The 22,536-nt window shown below is 38.1% G+C and overlaps 1 long non-coding RNA gene across 2 annotated transcripts in view; it reads left to right on the top strand.

The window, feature by feature from the left end:
• The first annotated feature begins 8,609 nt into the window (after positions 1–8,609).
• Positions 8,610–22,536, top strand: part of LOC109574772 (uncharacterized) — a 211,364-nt gene continuing 197,437 nt past the window's right edge. For both annotated transcript variants that reach the window (XR_011562420.1, XR_011562421.1), the window contains exon 1: positions 8,610–8,859. This is a non-coding gene — a long non-coding RNA (uncharacterized lncRNA). The remainder of the gene's footprint in view (positions 8,860–22,536) is intronic.

The raw sequence follows: 22,536 nt of genomic DNA, 5'->3' as shown, positions 1-22,536 counted from the left end.
TTCCTCTTCTTTATGTAAGAGGCACCATTTATTGGGAACCTCTAAATCCTAGCTTCTGTGTCTGGCTTCACTTCACTCTCCCAACATCATACAAAGTAAGAGTTACCCTCTTCATTTTCCAAACAGGGAAACTATGGTCAGAAAATTTAATTAACCCCATTGACATCTTACAGCTAAAAGGATGGTGATGCCAGCATGAGAACCATGGTCTTTCTGACTCAAGTCTGTAACCATTTTGGTCCATCTCATTTGTTCCAGATAAGTCTCCATCTTGATAATTTAAGTGTTTTAAATATCACAGTCTTGAGGCCATTGACTTATTAGTGAAGCTGCAAGGGTAATTTGACACTTAGTTCTGCAGAACCAGAATAATGTATTAGGTATATACTGCTTATCTGGGAAATTACAAAGCTGAATTTTTCTGCCAGCCAGTGCACCAAGTTTTGGCAGTAATGACAGAGTTTGATATGAAATTTATAGGATTTATATGTGGCTAAAGATTGTGGGCTTCCCTGGTGGCTCAGTGGTAACGAATCTGCCTGACAACGCAGGAGACATGAACTCGATCCCTTGGTCAAGAAGATCTCCTGGAGGAGGAAATGGCAACCCACTTCAGTATTCTTGGTTGGCAAATCCCATGGACACATGAGCCTGGAGGGCTACAGTCCATGGAGTTGGAGAGTCGGACCCAACCCAATGTCTGAACAATAAGATTAAATTGTCTTCTCTTTAATCTGGATGGTATCACTGAGATCTGATTAAACCTTTAAAGGCAAATGAGTTTCAAATTGTACAAATAAATCCGTATTTTAACCTGAGAATTATTATTCTATCAGGATCTATCCATAATGCATACCATTTGATCATAATATGGAAAAACTTGAACGAATGTTTTGGCCAACCTGATACAATAAATTGTAAGTCAAAAGTCTTTTTTAAGAAAAGGAAGTTGATTGACTTGATAAATATTTTAAAATTTATCTATCATATTGTTGAATATAATACTTAATATTTTATCTATATTTAAAGTAGCTTATTTAACGTATTTTATTATGCCTGCTACATGTTATAATCTAATAAATGAACAGTCAACAAATGCAATCCTTTGATAATAACTTGAGTCATTTAAAATTTTTTTAAAAAGGCTTATTTTGTGTCAATATTTTGCCCAAATCTTTAAACTCAGAACTCGTTTATGGGAATTCCACACATACTGAAGAATTCTGGTTATTGTATTTTTTCAATATTAAAAATTAGACTACAGCCATATTTAAAAAGACTTCCTTCTGCTGTATTTCCTAACCTTAAACTTGAACAGTTTCTACATCTATTATAACATGTTACAGAAATATCTTTCTAGCAAGAATGCCAGTTATAGAATCCAGTTATGATTTGTGGATATTGCAATATAGTAGTGATGAGCCGTGGTCCGTGTGGCTAGATTGGCTGGAGAAGACTCTTGAGAGTCCCTTGGACTGCAAGGAGATCCAGCCAGCCCATCCTACAGGAGATCTGTCCTGGGTGTTCATTGGAGGGACTGATGTTGAAGCTGAAACTCCAATACTTTGGCCACCTGATGCAAAGAGCTGACTCATTTGAAAAGACCCTGATGCTGGGAAAGATTGAGGGCAGGAGGAGAAGGGGACAACAGAGGATGAGATGGCTGGATGGCATCACCAACTCAATGGACATGGGTTTGGGTAGACTCCGGCAGTTGGTGATGGACAGGGAAGCCTGTCATGCTGCAGTTCATGGGGTCGCAAAGAGTGGGACACAACTGAGCGACTGAACTGAACTGAACTGAACTGAAATGAGTGATGAGCCGACCTGTTATAGAGTAAGACCGACAGTCATTCAATTAACTTTATAATGGGAAACTCCAAAACTGTGTATTGTCAGGCATTATGCTTTTTTAAAACAAAGCAGTTGACAAGGTATTTTTCTTTTATGAGACACACAAGTCTCTCTAACTTTCAAAAACAAAACAGGTAGGTGGATATAACTCTTTCACTCTAAACTTTTAGTTAAAAAGTGGAAAAACGAATCAGGTACTCAGTTGAAGAGCCAGACGCTTGGCTTTTCAATAAGATACATATACTTATCTCCTATTGATTCTGTTTCTCTGGCAGACCCTGACTCTCTAGATTCTATTTCATTTTACAAACATAAAGCAAGGTGGACTTGGCCATAAATCCTAAGAACAGTATAACTGATGTACGTTTGCTTACATTTGAATTTTTGTTTTTCTCAGAAGGGTGTAAGCTGTCCCACCCTTTAGGACAGTGTGCAGATGAGACAGCAAACAAAGCCCAGATGCTGACCCATGGAATGAAGCCTCAGAGAGTGTACTGACCCAACAGGGTATACAGAACAGTACTTGGGGAGCTGTTATTATATCATCATCAAGGGATTAAAGCCTCCCTAGACAAGCAGTGACAAAGCACAGAAGAATTGAACCACGCCTTACAGGATGAATTTGGGCTCCTGGAAACATTCTCAAGATTTTAGCCAGTTCTCCTTGCTTTTCTTTAATCAGAGCTATTACAAAGATGTTTGGGAAAAGCCCTTAAACCTGATGATTCCTTCTTCTTGGGGGAGCATATCAGCAAGATTGGATAGAGTTAGGAAAGAAATCAAGGGGCTTAGTTAAAATCGGGGAGAATCAAATTAAGTTTATTTATATGATATCAAATGCTGGGTTTTTTATGTATGATAAAGTTAACTTTATTTAAATTTTGCATGCATTTATTTATTTTTATAAAAATATATGTAAGGGTATTAAATCTATTACAGAATAAAACCAAATAATCTCTCTTAAAGCTACTTACATAACTAGAAGAGAAATTCTCTCTGGTATCCTTGAGTTTACACTATGCCTACACTGCTATCTTTGAAGCTGTAATGAAATCTGGCATATAGATTCAAGCTGTGTTTTTGCAGAATAACTCGAATAGGATTTAATGTCTAAGAAGAGAGTGGGTGTGAAATACTTAAAACCCAGAATCAAAGGCCTGTCTATTTACAATGACTTTCAACTCTATTAGGATGATAAGATAGATTATTTAAATCCATCTTTTATTTCATAGAATCATTTGCCACTGATCTGAAATAAAAATAACCTTGCCATTGGATATGACATCAAAATAAAGTCAAAGATGGAATGTGTTTTCATGATTAATGGGAATTTTTAAAATAACTGCTACTTAGAATAAATGAGTAGGCAATGGCACCCCACTCCAGTACTCTTGCCTGGAAAATCCCATGGAGGAGGAGCCTCCATGGACGGAGGAGCCTGGAGGGCTGAAGTCCATGGGGTCGCTAAGAGTCTGACACGACTGAGCGACTTCACTTTCACTTTTCACTTTCATGCATTGGAGAAGGAAATGGCAACCCACTCCAGTGTTCTTGTCTGGAGAATCCCAGGGATGGGAGAGCCTGGTGGGCTGCTGTCTATGGGGTCACACAGAGTCGGACATGACTGAAGCAACTTAGCAGCAGCAGCAGCAGAATAAATGATAAAGTAACTTTTTTTAAGGATGAGAGAAAACTTTTGGAGGTGATGGATATATTTATGGCATACATTGTGGTAATGGTTTCACAAATGTATGCTTATTTTAAAAACTCATGAAATTATATACATTTAATATGTGCAGCTTTTTGTATATCAAGCATGCATCAATAAGGTAGGTTTTTAAAAAAGAACTTTCCTTTTAAGTTAAAATTAACTTTCCTTTTTTCTGATTATAAAAGCAGTAAAGGTTCATTTCAAGGAAAACTGCAGCAATTTACATAAATGTTTTATCTTAGAGAATTGTGTGTTGCATCAAAATTAAAAGGTTATTGTATAAATAATTGTGTTTCCATATAATCGAGTGTTATTTATTCTAAGTATACTTACGATACTTATGTATGAGTGAGTGAATGAGTGAAGTCACTCAGTCGTGTCCGACTCTTTGCGACCCCGTGGACTGTAGCCTACCAGGCTCTCCATCTATGGGATTCTCCAGGCAAGAATGCTGGAGTAGGTTGCCATCTCCTTCTCCAGGGGATCTTCCCAATCCAGGGATGGAACTCTGGTCTCCCGCATTGCAGGCAAATGCTTACCCTCTGAGCTATCAGGGAAGCCCTACTTATGTATACTTATACATATTTATACTTATTATAAGTATAAATAACACAATTTTATTAAAAGATTAAAAGTAAAAGTCTCTATCCCTCTCCAATCTCTATTTTCTCGAGGTACCTGATCTTAAGCATTTCTTATATATTTGTTTCAAACTGACCAAGAGATACTACAATTTTATCCCCCCACTCCAAAGCCATTTTCATCATATGCTTGCAGTCATGCTGTCCCATGGAGAATCTTAAAAATCAAAGACATTAGTGGGCTTTATAACATATAGTCAAGTTCAATGAAGGTCCCCCTTTTTGTAAGACTGTCCCAATATATAATTTTTACTTTAAGGTATAAATCAATGGTAAAAATCTAACACATTTCCAAGTCCATGCACCAAGTCTGTTTGTATATCCCAGGCAACTCTCTACCTACTAAGCTGAATTAGTCACTTCAAAAGCCAGCCTATTCTATACAGCCTTGCTCCACCATAATCTTAGCTTCCTGACCACTCCCACCACTGGAGAACTAAGGCATCTTCCTACAGAGGCCACAGCCACTTTGCCTTGGGCTCCCACAGGCTCCAGCCTCTTCTCTCTGTATCTGTGCAATGAGATGCAATATCCTTATCAACTCACTTCAGTTCAGTTCAGTTCAATTTAGTTGCTCGGTCATGTCTGACTCTTTGCAACCCCATGGACTGCAGCATGCCAGGCACCCTGTCCATCACCAACTCCCAGAGTTTACTCAAACTCATGCCCATTGACTAGGTGATGCCATACAACCATCTCATACTCTGTTGTCTCCTTCTCCTGCCTTCAATCTTTCCCTGCATCAGGGTCTTTTCAAATGAGTTAGCTCTTCACATCAGGTGGCCAAATTATTGGAGTTTCAGCTTCAGCATCAGTCCTTCCAATGAATATTCAGGACTGATTTCCTTGAGGATGGGCTAGTTGGATCTCCTTGCAGTCCAAGGGACTCTCAAGAGTCTTCTCTAACACCAAGTTCAAAAGCATCAGTTCCTTGGTGCTCAGCTTTCTTTATAGTTCAACTCTCGCATCCATACATGATTACTGGAAAAACCATAGCCTTGACTAGATAGACATTTGTTGGCAAAATAATGTCTCTGCTTTTTAATATGCTGTCTATGTTGGTCATAACCTTTCTCCCAAGGAGTAAGCGTCTTTTAATTTCATGGCTGCAGTCACCATCTGCAGTGATTTTGGAGTCCCCAAAATAAAAGTCTCTCACTTTTTCCACTGTTTCCCCATCTATTTCCCATGAAGTGATGGGACCAGATGCCATGATCTTCGTTTTCTGAATGTTGAGCTTTAAGCCAACTTTTTTACTCTCCTCTTTCACTTTCATCAAGAGCCTTTTTAGTTCCTCTTCACTGTCTGCCATAAGCGCGGTGTCATCTGCATATCTGAGGTTATTGATATTTCTCCCAGCAATCTTGATTCCAGCTTGTGCTTCCTCCAGCCCAGCATTTCTCATGATGTACTCTGTATATAAGTTAAATAAGCAGGGTGACAATATACAGCCTTGACGTACTCCTTTTCCTATTTGGAACCAGTCTGTTGGTCCATGTCCAGTTCTACCTTGCAAGGCTTTAAAAATCTCTTCCATGCATATGTTGATCATCACTAATATTAATTTCATTAATTTCCATGAATTTCCCCTCGTGGGGGAAATTTAAAAACAGGTGGCTATACATACCCTAATGGGAACTCCTATTGTGGTTTAGTTGCTAAGTTGTGTCTGACTCTTTTACGATCCCATGGACTGTAGCCTGCCAGGCTCCTCTGTCCATGGGATTTTCCAGGCAAGAATACTCGAGTGAGTTGCCTTTTCCTTCTCCAGGGGATCTTCCCAACCCAAGGATTGAACTCATGTCTCCTGAGTTGCAGGCAAATTCTTTACTGCTGGATCACTGGGGAAGCCCCTTCCAAATCTGATTGTATCTTGTCCCCTCAACTTCAACCAGGTCTAATTTTTCTCTGCACTCGTCCTTTTTCTCTACCTTTCACAAGAATCCATCTGCAGAAGAAAATATCCACAAATCTAATCCATCCCACTGAGAATTTGCTTTAGAAGCTGCAAAAAAAAAAAATAGTGTAGACAATTATCTCTGTTCACCAACTTGTTTCTTTCTTGTTTATGTGTGAAAGCAAAGTATACTTCACGAGCATACAATCTTAAACTAGTGAAATCTGTTTCCATCATGGGACCTTTTAGTCCCTGTTTTGCCCTTGTTAACATCTTCCTTCTTAATGCTTCCTCCTCTTCCCTCAAGTTGGATAAATTCAATCAAAGCCTGCTGTGACGGAAGAATCTGCCATGTACATCACCTCTGCATCAGAGAATGGCAACAGTTTAAAGTAGCTGGATATTTGTGCTGAATAACCCAGTGCACTTTTAGAGTTTGCAAATTGTTTTAGATTCTTGGACTTTAAGAAATTCTTATAGTCCTTTGAAGTAAGTATTCATAACCTCATTATGCAGATAAGTTAAAGCATGAACAATTCAGCGCACTCTTCCTAGTCACAAAGCTCATAGGTGGAAGAACCTAGGTTTGAGTATATGTCTTGCTAAAATTCTTTGTTAGAACATAAGTGCCTTTGAAAATACCTGAAGCCTTAGTCTAAGTTAGAACCGTCTTGATGTGAGAGAATTTCAGGCAGATCAGGTTTGGAGAAAAGGAAAAATAAAACCTTTCTGGAATCTATACTTGGATATATTGTATTTAATTTGATTGTTATAAATGTATCTTTACAAATATCCAAATATAATTATCTGATATAAGGTAATGAATAAAGGATTCAGATACTCCATGGATAAAAGGCTCTCTGTGGGTTGTCTGCTTGGAAAAGACTCCTCAAATCTGAGCTTTTAGCTTGCAAGTCATATTGAAGCTTACTATGTTTCTTAATGTACAAAAAATCTTTCTCCTAATCTAACCTTGTTTTTTCCTCTCCCTTTTTTCCCTCTACTGTTGCTATTTGTCTCCCTATCTACCTTTATTTTATTTTCAAAAACTCCTCATGCTTAGCTTTTCATGGAAATGATGAAAACCTCATTCGCTTGTTTTTTTCACTCTGCTGCTGCACAGCAGTTGCTACAGAAAATAATTCAGGAAATGTGTCCTTTTCAGCACTTGTAGTGTGAACTGAATGTTCGTGTTCCTCCAAAATTTTTATGTTGAAGCCCTAGACCCCAGTGTGGTATTTGGAGGTGAAGGCAATGGCACCCCACGCCAGTATTCTTGCCTGGAAAATCCCATGGACAGAGGAGCCTGGTAGGCTGCAGTCCATGGGGTCGCTAAGAGTTGAACCCAACTGAGCGGCTTCACTTTCACATTTCTCTTTCATGCATTGGAGAAGGAAATGGCAACCCACTCCAGTGTTCTTGCCTGGAGAATCCTAGGGATAGGGGAGCCTGGTGGGCTGCCATCTATGGGGTCACACAGAGTTGGACACGACTGAAAAGACTTAAAGCAGCAGCAATGAGAAATTTAGGAGGAGGCGATGGCACCCCACTCCAGTACTTTTGCTTGGAAAATCCCATGGATGGAGGAGCCTGGTAGGCTGCAGTCCATGGGGTCGCAAAGAGTCGGACACGACTGAGCGACTTCCCTTTCTTTAGGAGGGCACTGACTTCATGATGGAATGCGTGTTTGCTTAAGAAGAACAGCGACCAGAGCTTGTTTGCCCTCTGCCACGTGAGGACACAGTGAGAAGGTGGATCTCTGTACATCATCAGGTTCTGGACCCTCACCCAAACCACACTGGCCAGCACCTTGATCTTGGACCTCCAGGAGAAATAAATCTCCGTTGTTTAAGCTGTTCAGCTACGGTGTCCTGTGGCAGCAGCCCAAGGCAACTAACACAGTGTGGTTTGTAGTTTGTTCTGTGTGCATGTGTGACAACCCTAGTAAATACTTTTCAGAAATTCCTGTATTAAGTGACACTTTCTCTCCATATATCCTTACAGACTTCAACTCACCCAGGCTAAGTTTGCAATGGCACTTTGAACATTGTAGAACAGATTTCACATACTAAGATGCTGTTTATCAGATTATTATTCCAATCATAACAGTATTATTAAGGACTTTTAAAGTAATTCCTATGTCTCTTGATTTATGGTAACCATACCAAATAATCTCTATGTACACCATTTTATTTAAATGCCTTTGATAATTCTAAGGGGTTAATACTATTATATCTTGATTTTATAGATGATAAATCTGATTTGGAAAGAAGTTTCTTACTTATTTCATGTATAATATTCAGTGAATGTGAAAGGGACAGAGTGAAGGGACAAAGTAGGTGATTAAATAGTTAATCATACTACAAGACCGTCAGTAGAAAAAATATGGGAGACCCCTGTAAGTTAATGATTACTCAAGAAAGCAGGTTTGCTTAACCACAAAACCAAACAGGCTTGCTTAGCAACAAAACCATACTGCAGAAGCACGAGGCATGCCCCCGGACAACAAAACAATGGTGGCATGAGACTCACATCCTGCCCAACGAACCCAGTGAGTTAATGATCCCTAGGCCATGCTCTCTGCACGTATAAAAAATAGTCATTTGTGTACCTAGCTTGACTATTTAGGAATAAGAAAACTCCTCTGCTCAACCTGGAGGAAGAGCTGAGGAGAGAAGCATGACATTGACTCAAGAAACACAAAGAAGTTCTTCTCCTCCTCCCCGCTTGTCCTTTGATTTTAAAACCGTAGCCTGGTAAGTTCTTGGAGCACAGCATCTCTCACCCTCCAGCTTGTAAGCCTCAAAAGCCTCCTATTCTAATTAATCACTTTTTATCTATCACTTTGCCTCTCACTGAATTCTTTTCTGCACTGAGACATGAAGGACTATGGTACTGGAACTCTCCAGAGCCCCTCTAAACAACACCAATGGTTTCAGATGCAGGATTTGAAATAATCAGACGCCACTGGAAAGTTTGTTAGTTCACTTATAGATAACCAGTGGTGTGGAACTTAGCAACTTACCCCTAGAAAATAGCATCCTCAAGAATTAATTTATTACCGTAAAAGATCCTAGTATCCAGCCTGAACTAGGAAATATTTCTTTAAGTCTGTGTCACTTTAACATGCTGCATTTCAGTTATGTTTTCTACTAAATTGCCCCAAACATGATTTAGATAGTTGAAGATTTTATGTTGAGTCCATAAACCAAAGCAAAGCCTAGCAGTAGCCTCAATGATAATCATAGGGACAGGAACATTTGCAGTGGAAAATCTAGAATTATCATGTGGGCCCTGAGAGGAGGAGAGCTTGATTTGCTTACCTGAGGTTGGTTCTCACACTAGAAAAGGAAGTCTTACCTGCTCAGGCGTTTGGCAGAAAGCCCAATGAAACTGCTTTTGTTTTGGTGAGAGCAACTGATCTGTGAGGAATGTTTGAATACAGAAGAGATAAATAGGACATTTTCCAAGGTCCAGGGAGCTGTAGGAACCCACAAGGACAGAATTTTTGGAATAAGTATGCAGAGCCTATGCGGTTGAATACTTGGTGTGGATGACTGAAATTTAATTTATAGGCTCTTTCAGGTTCTAAATGGAATCATTGAATACTATTTTTTTCAAGATTGGGATGAGGATATAAAAATATATTGAACTGGACACTGTTTACTATTCTTTCTTTGTGTTATCTCTAATGCTGCAATGCTAAAATAAAATAGTAAGAAAAAGTAATAATAGCTTCTAGGTAATGAATATCTCTACTAGATTAGGCATAGATTTAGACTTTTTATATTTTATCTAATGCACTCCTTACAGAAACCCAGATTTCTATGCTCATTTTATTTATCCAAGAAGTAGCATAGGCTCGGAGAGGACAATTTCTAAAGATCACAGAATTATAGACCATAGAGTTGAGATTTGGACTTGCATTTGCTTGCTCTTAAGCCAATCCAAGGACAGAAACATTTGGTGGTAACTAATATATTATATTCCCTATTTCTGCATAGAGTTCAACCCCTGTAGACATAATGGTTTTCTCAATGGACCAATTAACTTCCTTTATTGGAGTCAATTTTCTGATTTGCTTTAGTCCTAGGAGTAATCTATGGGTCACTTTTATCACCTATTGTAATCATAGCACTTTTACCACCGTTTTGCCATAAGTCTGGGAGATCATATGTGCCTGTCTGCTAAGTTGCTTCAGTCGCGTCCAACTCTTAGTGACCCCATAGACTGTAGCCTACCAGGCTCCCCTGTCCATGGGATTCTCCAGGCAAGAATACGGAACTGGGTTGCCGTACACTCCTCCAGGGGATCTTCCTGACCCAGGGATTGAACCTGTGTCTTTTATGTCTCCTGCATCTGTGGGTGGATTCTTTATCATTAACACCACCTGGGAAACCCCTGGAAGGTAATATACCTCCCTTATTCAAACTTTAACTGGTTATAATGTTTTCATTCGCAAGACAGAATTTATGTTCATTATCAGTCCAAATATCTGATTGCAAGTATGCAAATGAACAATTTTATAAATGTGTTTCTATTCCATCATGTTCTTGTGAGCTAGGTTCTGTGTTTGGTGGTTGAGAAATACTTAAATTTATTTTCAGAACATCTCAAAGATCAAAATGAATGTCAAATTTCTCTTTATTGCATGAACTCTTTTTTAAAAATTTTTAATTGGAGGATAATTGCTTTACAATGTTATATTTGTTTCTGCAGTACAACAATGCGAATCAGTCATAACTGTATAAATATATCTCCTCCCTCTTGAGCCTCCCTCCCACCCCTCTCAGTTATCAAAGAGTGCCAAGCTGGGCTCCCTGTGTTATACCGCAGCTTCCCACTAGCTATCTGTTTTATACGCAGTAATGTATGTATGTCTGTGCTACTTTCTCAATTCGTCCCACCTCTCCTTCCCCCAATGTGTCCATACGTCTGTTCTCTATGTCTGCATCTCCGTGCATGAACTCTTTAAATCATATTTGATCAAAGCTCTTATATTTTAGGTTTTGGTGTCTGATTTCATTTACATACAATTTGACACTGCTTCAAACTCACTTAAATATATGTACATTGAAGTGAAACCACTGGTATTTGTGAGAAGTGCTTTGTTGGGTTAGCCTATTCAAAACCGCTCAGCCCTGAGAGATAGAATTTCAGTCTAAGTAAGTTAGCTCCACTCGATTTATGAGTCCCAAATCCTAGTCTTTGGCAAAATTCCCTTGGATGGGAACTCAATACCAACTCTTGCCCATAAAGCAGATAAATGAGGCTTCTGTTTGGAATATAGAATATATCTAAAGTAATGCTCCTTAAACATTTTCATCTTTGGGGTTGTGGTCCAGGGTTTGTGGTTACTGCTAAAAACACTGCCATTAAACCTTCTGGAGCAGCAGACACAAGAATGTGTCCTTTTCCCATCTTTTTATGGACCAAAAGTAATTTCACCTGGTGTTTAAAAAAGCAGCAATATTCCAATCAAGTAAAGGAGAACACAGAGTAATATCTACTGTTGATTGGTGAATCCTAGAATCAGATCTGATGTTTGCCTTCATATCCACCAGTTAAAGAAACTAAGGATGTTGCAAAATGCAGAAGAATATTTAAGAGAAAATTGATATGCCCTAATCTAAAGTAATCCATGTTTACTACTTTTTGTTAATAATCAGTATCTGAAGAAGGAGACATAACTGCTTATTTGTGATGGAAGGCCTTTACCAGACCTGCCCATGAAAAACTCCTTTGGTAAACATAAATAGAGCATTCTTGGGTCCTGAGGTATAGGTAACAGGAGATTGGCTGGTGCTGGCATGGCAAATGTTTTAAGCCTTGGAGCCTGGGTATGCAGCCTGGGTAGCATGCTACGTAGTAAATCTAATGCCTTTTAAGTTATTTCTGGATGTTGATATAAAGGAGAACAATGCTGTACTCATCTGACCTTGAGGACAGCCTCCTTCCACGATGGCAAGACCACTGGTATCAGAGTGTTCCCATGAGAACACAAAGGAAGCAGTGGGGCTCATACCTACTTACTTCAGTCTTTGCCTTCTGTTCATTCTTTGTACTCCTTATTAGCTACTTTTGGAGTAAACAAAAGTAAAACAATATTGAATTGAGTCCAAGTCATCATTCTTACCCACCACCAAATCATAAGCAGACTTTGAAATGTGACCAACTTTCCTTATAATGTACAGATTGTTGCATGAGCTAACAAATGTCTTGAAGCCCAAATGATTTAACTTTTAAGAAAAAGATAAATTTATAAATATGATGATATAAAAAGAAAGAAGCATGTATTCTTTAGGAAAGAAATAAAATGTTTGCTCCCTAACTCTGAAATCCAGATATTCTGTTATACACTGCTTTAATTTATCCAACTTTAGGGTGCATATAATGTGGACAAGTAGTAGGAAAAAGATTTTAAAGCTTGATAATTTCTACATGAAATACATTGTACAAATAAGAACAATAAAAGTAAAAGCTATGAGTAAATGTAGTATAAATTTAGGAGCATTTTTTTTCAAGCCCATGGAGAATTACTTGAGAAATGTACAAGTAGCTCTTAAAAGGTGGAAAGTGTGTAGGAAAATATTATTTTTCACAATAACAAAATCTATGTTTTTATATGGCTTTGAGGTGGCCAAGGTGCTGAAAATAAGAGTTTCCAAAAATATCTTGGCTATTCTTTTGTCCCAGCTGAATTCCAGTTGACAATTTACCTATAAAACCATTATCCACTATAGCAGGCTGTTCCAACTGTCTTCTTCTGGGTATATTTTTCATTTACCTGAGGCTTCAATATCATATCATATAATTGTATTAATTAGGATCCTCATGGTTGCAAGAGACAGCAACTTAATTCATATTGTGTGAAGCCAAAAGATATATGTATTTGAAACCAAATATGTATTTGAAAAGTCAATAGCTCCAGCTGCTCAAACACTTCATGTTTGTGGACTACTTGCTGGAATGGGGAAAGGATATGTTTGTTACTGGCTATTATTTATGTTGTAGAATGGGGTTTAGAGTCAAGCAGACATGGGTTCAAATCCCAATTCTCTCACATAGTACCTTTGGGATCTTGGTACATAACTAAACTCTGAGCTTCTGTTTTTTTTTTTTTTTTTTTTTTTTCATGTATGAAATTGATTTGAAGTCGCTCAGTCGTGTCCAATTCTTTGCGACCCCATGGACTGTAGCCTAACAGGCTCCTCCATTCATGGGATTTTCCAGGCAAGAATACTGGAGTGGGTTGCCATTTCCTTCTCCAGGAGATCTTCCCAAGCAGAACAATTTTATGAGAGGAGAGAAAAAACCTACTTTCTCTTTTGAAAGTGAAAGTGTTAGTCACTCAGTCATCTCCAGCTCTTTGCAACCCCATGGACTGTATCCCACCAGGCTTCTCTGTCAATGGGATTCTCCAGGCAAGAATACTGGAGCAGGTAGCCATGCCCTCCTACAGGGGATCTTCCCTACCCAAGGATCGAACCTGGGTCTTCTGCATTGCAGGCAGATTCTCTACTGTCTAAGCCACCAGGGAAGACCCCTTCTCTTTTGGGGACCCTATAAGCTTCTGGAAAAGGCCAGGGCAGATAGAAGAGCTTGTGTGGAAGCCATCTGAGCAGTATACTGGGTAAGGCACAGAAGTATTCCAGAGCATCTTGCTCTGTGTGTTGGAGAATCTTCAAATCACCTGATGTCAAAAATATAGCAGGAATGAAGAAAATGGAGCAATGCTAATTAAGGATGTAAGTAGAAAATACTTCTGCTCTCATCTACTGAAATTAAGAGTAACATCAGTTCTGCTTTGTGACAGCTCGGTAAGTCCTGCTGTCTCTTAATCCATAGTCAGTGGTAAAATAATTCTTATATCACAAGCACTATGAGTATATATCAAAACATGTTTAGAGACACTTAAAGATTTCAACTGAATTTTTAAAATTTGGACAGGTATTTTCAAGTTTGTGAGTTACTGAAAGAGGATGGTGAATTTAAAGTTAAAATATACACACATGAGGTAAATAATACCATGATCATAGGCCACAGATTTAGATCTATGTCATGGAAATTGGACATGTAGAATTTATTTAGGAACTCTCAAAGCCTGAAGCAGAGACATATACAAGGCCCAGGTCTATAGGAAGAAAAGGAACAAAGAGGATTCTTGAGTCTGATCATATACCAAGGAAAGTTCTTAGTTCAACTTTTCAGGACATGATCTTACTCAGGGTCACTCAAGAAGAAAATTGCGTATATACATGGAACTTTTTCCCTCTAGTGAAAATCTAAAAGCAATTCACCTTTCACAGTATGCAAAAGCAAGAGAGTATATTACGCGAGAAAATGTTATATTGCTTCAGGGAAATGCAGCTCTTGACACATAGCCAATATGTGTTTTAATTTTATTTTCTAATTGATAGCTGTTTTGTTTCCTAGTAGTCTGATGAATTAAAAGCTATTAACTGCTTTTCTTATTAAATTTTAAAATTTTTCTTATTTTAATATTGTCTGTTGCAAAGTCAGGTCCAGATTAATAAACAAAATACAGTATAAGAAGAAAAATCAACAACAAAAGGGCTTACTGGTAAAGCATTCAGGTTCTTCAGGCTTTGAGGAAATGTTGGATCCATCACTTATTTGTCTTTGGTCTTGTCATTTATGAGGTTGACTAATTCATTTTAATGATTTCAGTAGTTAAGTCCACGCAAAGGAAGAAAGGCATGCTTTTCAGAGATGCTACTTCTCTATCTCAGTTGTCTATTGCTCTGTAAAAAAAAAAAAAAAAGCCATGGTGGCTCAGATGGTAAAGAACATGCCAGTGCAGGAGACATAAGAGACACGGATTCGATCCCCGGGTCAGGAAGATCCCCTGGAGAAGGGAATGGCAACCCACTCTGGTGGGCTATAGACCATGGAGTCGCAGAGGCGGACATGACTAAGTGACTAACACTTCATTTCACTTTAAACTCAGTGGCTTAAAACGATGACAGGTCTTGTTTGGAACTGCTCAGGTTACTGCAATCAGACAGCAGCTAAGCCTGGAATGTCTGTGTGGTTCCTCCCATGTCTGATGAGTGGCAGGGAGGGACATCTGAATGGCGAGGACCTCTCTTTCTCCACATGGACTCGCCATGTGACTAGATTAGGCTCCTGTGCATGATGGTCAGACTTGTCACAAACTATCCCAGATTCTAGAGGAGGTGAAATACATTCCATCTCTCAGTGCGAGGGGTGCCAGGAATGTGTGGCCGTCACATCTACCCTTAGATGTTTGTAATCAAGATGGTGTCTTTTACCTCTTCTTTTTTTTTTCCTTTATTTTCCTCAAAGCATGTCATTTATACTCTGTCTTCAATGAATACAGAGATTTCAGAGAGAGTCGCCTTTTTCCTTGGAGCATGCCAGAAATTTGGCATTTCTAGAGGGCCTCTGGGAGGCCATAAGCCTGATTTCAACCCTGAGCTGAGGGTCGGCAAATGAAGGTCAGCAAATCAAGGGATGGTCCAACCTGTGAGATTGCTTGAAGGTGGTGAGGGCAAGCTGGTGCAAAAGAGCCCCACGTTTGGGCAGGATCCAGTCTAAGGATCCAGCCTTTGTCACTCTGGGCCCACTCTTAGCTGGGCCCTGCCAAGTCCACGATGAAGATGTCTAGCAAACAGGCACAGTGTTTACTGCCGACTCTGCTTGTCAGGACAAGGCAACAGGCAGTTCTGTTCTTCCCTCCCCACACCCACAGTGCAACACATCCCTGGATAATGATAGGCTTCATCTTTATTAAGTAAATCACATTGGCATTACAGCCCCACCATAAACTCCTTGACCTTGCCAAATTGGCAAAAGCCAAGCATTATGAGTACTTATTTATGAAGTTTCAACCATTTGCTTAGGGTATTTATTAAATGGCCATATCTGTAGATATACCCTGATCTTAACCATTGCATAATAAATAATGTGAATTTTCAAAGAGCATCATTGATTTTTTTCTTTTGCCACAGATATGTGGTAACGCTTTCCTTTTTTGTTCTAAGAAGCCAGACAAATAGAAATCTTGGAAATTATGGGTCCAATTAGTCTTCTTGGTAAAAAGCCCATATTGTTTGTAAAATATTGGACCTCCCCCATTATCCAACAATAAGGTTCTAGATTTGGAGTGGCCTTATGACTGTAAAATGCTTATGGAGCATTTTAGTCATTGTTTTGAACAATTTTTAGCCTCATAAGCTTAAGTAAAACCAGTTGTAGTAGAAATTAGGTAATAAAAGGTAATGGAGGGGTTAGGAGGACCTTTCCATATTCTATTGATTAAGTGAATGACCACAGTTTAGGGATCTTTCTGATGCTCCAAAGAAGAGAAAAATAAGGTGGGAGGAATAAACAAATTTCTTCCCTTGTAGTAGAGACAGTAAGTTCCAGCAGAAATAGCCTAAACACAATCACATCCAAGTCCATACCCAATGGTGAAATTAAGGGCAGAGTTTTGGTTGCATAATGTTGTTGACTATTATTTGGTATTGGATTAATAACAATGGAGAATGATAAATACCAAAATGAGTGGTAAGTTTTGATAGAAGCCCTTTAACAAAATATGAGTAGAAGGTGAAGGGGATAGATAGACATGTTAGTTTAAAAAAACTCTCATTCTCTTTCTTCATCTCATCAAAATGTCTTTGTGGCTTTATGAAGTAAATATTTTGTATTTAGAAATTCAGGAATAAGTACCAAGGCCTCATGTAGATGTAGAAATTTTGGAAGAATGAAAGTAGGAATCAAAAAGAAATAAAGCATATTTATTTTTATTTTTTAAAGTTTATTGAAGTATAGTTGATTTACAATGTTGTAGTAATTTCTTCTGTGTTGCAAAGAGATTCATTATACATATATGTTTTTCATATTCTTTTCCCTTATGATTTATCTAAGGATACTGACTGAGTATAGTTCCCTTTGCTTTATAGAGGATCTTGTTGTTTATCCATTCTATATATAATATTTTGCCTTTGCAAATTCCAAACTTCCACTCTTTCCCTCCCTGTCCCCTCTTTGGCAAATAAAAATCTGTTCTTTATGAGTCTGTCTTTTTTCTGTAGATATGTTGATTTGTACTGTATTTTAGATTTCATGTAAAAGTGATGTTATATAGTATTTTTCTTTCTGACTTATTTTGCTTAGTATGATTATCTCTAGGTCCATCCATGTTGCTGCAAATGGCATTATTTCATTCTTTTCGATGACTGAGTAATATTCCATTTCTTATATGTACCATGTCTTTATCCATTCTTCTGTTAAAGGCTATTTTATAAACAAGAGCCTTATTGGGCTTCTTTGACTTTAGCACCCTTGATGATTGTGGCATCTCCTTGCTTTATTCTTCTTATGTTAGTTACTTAGTCGTGTCTGACTGTTTGCAACCCCATGGACAGTAGCCCGCTAGACTCCTCTGTCCATGTGATTTTCCAGGCAAGAATACTGGAGTGGGTTGCCATTCCCTTTTCCAGGGGATCTTCCCGACCCAGGGATCGAACCTCCAGTCTTCCCACATTGCAGGCGTATTCTTTACCATTTGAGCCACTAAGGAAGCTCTATTCTTCTTCTTCTTGTCTTTATATTTTTAACAGAATTTTCCTGTTTTTCTCACTTGTAATTATATATGCATGTATTCATGATGGCCTTTAGTCCTTTTTCTGACTGCATTGTAAGCACTTAAAAAGCAGCAAATACACATCTTCTAGTCCCACTGTAATTTTTCTCCTGCCTGACACAGTGCTCTGAGTTCCTTGGGATTTAGTACAAACTCTTAATTGAAACAGAAGTTGCCATATTCTAAATTAACACCAAGGGTGTGAGCTTATTACTGTTTCATGATGACTACCAAAGGGAAGACAATTACTGGCATCTTATGTGCCACAGGTTATACGTGTGATAACTAAGCAAGGAAATAGATCTGCTTTTGAGCTCAGGTTTCGGTGGAAACTAACTAACTAACTATGGGCATAATTACTTTAGGCCAGGCATCATCACATCACCACTAACACAAGGATAATAAAGTATCTATAAGAGTTGGTGATGGACAGGGAGGCCTGGCATGCTGCAGTCTATGGGGTCACAGAGAGTCAGACATGACTGGGTGACTGAACTGAACTGATCCCATTATGGGGTTACAAGAATTAATTGGAATATTGTGTGTAAGGCATTTAAAGTATCTGACATATATTAATAGTTAGATTCAATAAATGTTATCATCATCATGATTGTACTGTGCCCATACTTTTTTAAGTGCTTCAGTTCTTGAAATTTATAATACTGATGTTAGCCTATTTTTATTTTTTATATTTCTGCTAGTATGATCCTGGACCAAGTAAAAACTTCAAAGAATTTCCCTATTTTGAAGAATTCTCTCATTTTACTTATAGTCATTGGTATGAAGGCTTTTATGAAGCTTAAATTGTGTGCCTGCTCCATCTTTCACATTAAACATATCACCATTTGAAGACACCAACTCTCACAGATTTCAATTTGTAAATAATTGTTTTACTCTCTCTAGTGCACTTTTATCACAGTATCTGCTTGAAATTTTATCAGACTGGATGACATTTCTACTGCCCATTATCCTTTTTTAGGGTTGTTCTTAACCATGCCCAAGCCCCAGGGTCATTTGGTGGTGACATGTTATAAATAATATTATTACCATAATTAAAGGTTGGATCAGAGTAGCTTGGGAGGGAAATGTGCTAACCTTTGGCTTGCAATCAAGCCTGGGTCACTGAGGTCATTAACGCAGTTTACTATAGCTGACCAAATACATTTCTTTGAATAGGTGGTAGTTTTCAGAGTAGACATACCTGACACTTAACTGGTGTGATTTGATCTTATTCCAAGTAAATTGGAATATCAAAAATATGATGGGTGATGGTTTACTGTGCCCTTCTATTGTATTTTTATGCAGATGCTTCAAACTTCCAAACCAAATCTTGTCAGTATGTAATGTAAAATGTTTACTTATTGAAGATGTAACAAAATATGATCATAATGAAATTTATTGTTTAGTTACTTGGCAACATATTATCTTGTGCCATCAGTGGATAAGATGATGACCATGAATCTGACTATCTTTCTAGCATTTCTCTCTCTTGCCTCAGTAGCAGCTAATTTGCTATAGCTCAGGATGAAACAATTAGAGCCAGAATGATCTAGGGGTTGGATATGAATGCTGGTCTCTGTAATTTTGCAGAATTCTCCAGGGAAATCTGGGACCCTACCACTGTCCTTCCCTGCTCCCTCTGGAAACTACAGAGGAGCTCTCTCTCTTTCTTCTCTTCTTTTGTGTTAGGTATCTTCTCGATAGGAATAGAGATCATCGCCTTAAAAAAATAGGAAGCTTAAAATAAAAAGTGCTCTTACACTCCTAAAGCCTAATTGCAAAATTTTCATTCACTTTGCATTTTATATCTTTCTTCTTTTATTTTCCTACTGATTCAAAGTTAAAAAGAATAGAATCCTGTAATGAGCACTCGTTTGCATACAGAATGAATCAAAGTTTGTTTTTGCATTCTCTGAGTAACATATTTGAAATGGCCAAGATAGAGGAATATTTGCCAGGCTCTGAAAGAATTTCAGTGGCAGAGCACGTGTTTACAGTGGCAACATAATCGAGAGCCTGTCTGAGGCCCTCCTGGGAATCATCATGTTCAGAGCTGCTTTTGGCAGCCTGACCTCACTGGCTAGGTTTGACCATCTTTAAATAAGGGCATTGGAGATTTCATTTGTTCAAGTAAAGAAATATTCTTAAAATAAAAGTGTATATACATGTATGGAGAATATATCATGTATTTATTCAATTTTAGGTGAGCTGGGGAGGCCTGGCATGCTGTGACTCATGGGGTCGCAAAGAGTCAGACACGACTGAGCGACTGAACTGAACTGAACTGGTATATATATATATTCTCATAACAGTTAATGTTCCTTCACTGACAGTTTATAATGCAATATTATACTGTACATTGTGGATATTATAGATAGCATAAAATTTAACCATTAATAATAAAACATCTATGGTATTAATTTATTCTTGGCTTCCCCACTTAGATCATCAACATTTATAAGAACTGCACACAATACTTCTGTTATAGGTTTAAGGTAGAACTGTAATGATTTCAATACTTACTTATCAAAGAAATTGAAAATTCCCATGTAATTCCTTCCTATTCAGATCTGGATTTGAATGAAAGGAACAAAAAAAGATATAATTCAGAGCTTTGAAAATAATTTTAGAAGATTATTAAAGCAAAGTATTATAATGTCATTGATCAAAAAATTGTTAACTTGTTACACAATTAAAGTTGATATATTTTAGCAATCATATCAATTAATATGCTCTAAAATTAAAAGACGCTTACTCCTTGGAAGAAAAGTCATGACCAACCTAGATAGCATATTGAAAAGCAGAGACATTACTTTGCCAACAAAGGTCCATCTAGTCAAGGCTATGGTTTTTCCTGTGGTCATGTATGGATGTGAGAGTTGGACTGTGAAGAAAGCTGAGCACTGAAGAATTGATGCTTTTGAACTGTAGTATTGGAGAAGACTCTTGAGAGTCCCTTGGACTGCAAGGAGATCCAACCAGTCCATTCTGAAGGAGATCAGCCCTGGGATTTCTTTGGTAGGAATGATGCTAAAGCTGAAACTCCAGTACTTTGGCCACCTCATGCAAAGAGTTGACTCATTGGAAAAGACTCTGATGCTGGGAGGGATTGGGGGCAGGAGGAGAAGGGGACGACAGAGGATGAGATGGCTGGATGGCATCACTGACTCAATGGACATGAGTCTGAGTGAACTCTGGGAGTTGGTGGTGGACAGGGAGGCCTGGCATGCTGCGATTCATGGGGTCGCAAAGAGTCGGATATGACTGAGTGACTGAACTGAACTGAACTGAACTAAAAATTAAAGAAAATGAAGATAAAATTGAATTACTTTAATATCTTATTTAGATTTTATTTATATTTGTCCTTAAGACAATTTATTTCAAGTCCAGGAAATATTCTATTTTTTGGCTCTGTCAATTAAGATCAGTCCCCCAATAGATCTTGCTTGTAAAGACCAACATTTCCAATGTGGCATCTGGATCAGCTTGCAAATCATTAATAAAGTAACACAGTGTGAGATGACCCAATAAAACTATATCTTCAGTTCATATTTCAATTCATGCAGGCTATCTGATGACACATTACCAAATTATAATACATTTCTCTCATGAGAATCTAGCTGTGTGTCAATCTGATTTTGAAAAAAAGATCAAAGCTGCCCAGTCAAATTAATTCTGACTTGACATACTTGTCTTTCGCTATTGAATTTTGACCTCTTAATACTCGATGTCTTTATTGCTTTTCATTGCTCCTCAGGTTGTACACGAATGGATTGTATTTTACTGAGGAAACTCTTCCTATCTATACCAGCTGAATATTTGAAATGTGAAAGAGATTTGGTATTTCTGCATGGCCCCCTAGTACACTGTTCTCTTTGTGTCTCATACATCCTTTTGTTCTGGCAAAGAACAGGACAGTGAGAGTTGGGACATAGAAGGGATTCGGGGATGCCTTTTGCTGACTTTTCAATAGCTGGAGTTTGTAAAAGATCACAGATCAGAAAGGATTTTAAACACTATTGCACCTGAGCTTCCAACTTCTTGAACAATGTGACAAGAATTTGAGATGCCCTTCCAAATGTGCCTGGCTTAAGTTACAAAAAACATTAATAGCTTTGACCTCTTCAACTATTACATGAAGAAAAGGCTCCACTCACTTAAGGGTCACCCTATTGTAATCTCTATCTTTGAAGTGAGTCACGTACTAATTTCCTCTCAGGAAAGTTTAAAGCAAAATATGTTTAGTCAGAAGGATTACTTTTTACTTTAAGAACCCCAAACAGCTGAGATTTGAATGTGATGAAAAGATAGCAAATTAATGCTTTAATTTGAAAAATCTGTGCTAAGTGCTGAACTAAATTACTACCAATCCACAGAGCCTTCATTTACTTTCCTATATTTATGTAAATAGGCATTCTGTTAGTAAATTCTGTTAGTAAACTGAATGAAAGTGAATAAAATGAAATTGAGTATCTGTCCAAATCACATGGGACAGTAACTGACAGTCATAAAAAATAGAGATCGCTACTATGATTAAACAGGCCTATGTAGATCCTTGATTCTATGTGATCGACAAAAACCTTGTTATACTCACCACTGGTGCATTAAAATCTAGGGATATTTGACATGAGAGTATCTCAGGGTTGTTCACTGTGATACCAGGATTTATCAATAGAAGTGCCCTGGAGTTCTAACTGTTCTTTGCTAAATAGACCCTAGCCCTGAATCATTCCTCTGGTTGTCTTCTAGGCCCTTTTCATTAAATATTAAGTGATGATTATAATGAAACATTTATTAA

Source organism: Bos indicus, chromosome 20, assembly GCF_029378745.1.
Source record: "Bos indicus isolate NIAB-ARS_2022 breed Sahiwal x Tharparkar chromosome 20, NIAB-ARS_B.indTharparkar_mat_pri_1.0, whole genome shotgun sequence".
NCBI classification, from domain to species: Eukaryota; Metazoa; Chordata; class Mammalia; order Artiodactyla; family Bovidae; genus Bos; species Bos indicus.
This window is presented reverse-complemented; position numbering and strand designations above follow the sequence as displayed.